The following is a 2,048-nucleotide window of genomic DNA, read 5'->3' as shown; positions in this document are numbered from 1 at the left end:
GAGGGTGTAAATCCTTACGGGAGTAGAAAGCCTCATCTTTCTCCCGCCTTTAAGAACAACAATTTGTTGAAAAAGTTATCCTTCCTCTTCTGACTAGCTGTTGCACATTTGTCAAAAATCCATTGGACACCCCAGTAGCAATGAACACAGCTAATTTCCAGGACTTAATTTCTAGTACTATTCTTCAATAAAAGAAACCAGAGCTCCTAAGAAAAATGGCTGATTCTAGGCGAGGGGTATGAAATATACAAGATGATCCCGTAGCATCTTATAGGGTCAGAAAGTAAGGAAGTACTCAAACAACAACAAAACATTACAACATCAATGACAAAAATAGCCATTGTAATGGGAACATGGTTAAGGAATGCAGAAGCCAATGAAAAGTATTCCCAGTGGACAAACCTGGAACATGTAAGCAACAGAATAAACTAGCATTAGATTATAGCCTGACTATAAAATAAGTCCTAGTATGGCTCTGTGGGTTAATATGCTGGACTACAAAAGTTGGTTTGAACTGTAAGGTTGGTGGTTCAAGCTTACCAGCCACTCTTTGGAAACCCTATCCAGCATTGTTATGGGTCAGAACTGACTTAACAGCACTTAACAACTACAACATAAAATAAATACTCAAGAATCCATTCTGTTATAAATGAATGAATGGGTAAATAAATGGGGGCCAATAGACAAATCTCTTACATAAAACATGTGAATTAATTTATATAGAAGAAATAGAAGAGAAGAAACAAATCCCCACATCTTAGGTGTTGTTGCTAAGTGCCATCAAGTCGATTTAGACCCATAGCAACCCTGTATAGGGTTTCCAAGGAGCAACTGCTGAGTTTGAACCATCAACCTTGTGGTTCAAACCAACCTTGCAGTGGAGTGCTTATCCTACAGTGCCACACCAGGACTCCTTAGATATAACCTTCGTAAAACTCTTTCCAGAGTACATTATGGAAAAGGGGTAAAACAGTAACTTTGCAATAAAGAAACCTGACAAACATTATTTTGGCTAGATGATCAAAGTCAATACCATGACATGTATAGATAGTAGTATCCTTGGTATAATGTGATGAAAATGGTATTATACCTCTGCGATCTTCCTCCTAATAACTCATAATCCCAGTCTAATCATGAGAAACTCAGTATTAATACTGGGGCATCCCACACAATATCTGACCAGTACTACTCAAAGCTATCAAGGTCTTCAAAACAAGGCAAGTCTGAGACAAAGTAAAGGATGCTGAGGAAATCTGAATATACTACAGAATTTAGTTAATAATATTGTATCAACACTGGTTCACTAATTGTGGCAAATGTACCATACTAATGTAATCTGTGTTAGAAGAAGTAACAGCCAGAGTACTCCTAGGAAGAGAGGAGAGACTATCTCATGTACTTTGGATATGTTATCAGGAGGAACCAGTCCCTGGATGAGTGAAGAAGTAGAGGATGAGTGAAAAAGAAGACCTTCAGGAAAATGGATTGTCATATGACTGCAACAATGGGCTTAAACACAGACATGATTGTGAGGATGGTACGGAACTGGACACTGTTTTGTTCTGTTATACATAGTGTCACTATGATTTGGAGCCAACTTGGTGGCACTTAACAATAATAACAATTTAAGGTGTTAGTAATAAGGGAAGCCAGATACAAGTTATATAGGAACTCTCTGCACTATCAGCTTTTCTGTAAATCTAAAATGGTTCTAATAAGTAAAGCATTTTTTTTTTTTTGGATAAGAATAAAACTTTTATTTATTTATGTAGTTATTTATTTATTTAAGGTTTTTATTGTGGATTGAGTGAAAGTTTACAGGGCACATCATCAGTTTTATATTCAACAAATCATATACTTTGTTTCATTACATTGATTATAATTCCCTCCATATACCATCAGTTAACAGTATTTCTCTCTATCCACTTTAGCTTTTTAAAACACACAAACAAAAAAAACCACTCAGGCATATATAATAATTTACATCTCCAAAGGGCACATTCTGCAAGTCTGCTCCTGGCCACCAGCTCTTAGTTCATGAATCTAGA

This window comes from Chrysochloris asiatica, unplaced genomic scaffold (assembly GCF_000296735.1).
Source record: "Chrysochloris asiatica unplaced genomic scaffold, ChrAsi1.0 scaffold00028, whole genome shotgun sequence".
Taxonomy (NCBI): Eukaryota; Metazoa; Chordata; class Mammalia; order Afrosoricida; family Chrysochloridae; genus Chrysochloris; species Chrysochloris asiatica.
Note: the sequence above shows the minus strand (reverse complement) of the source record.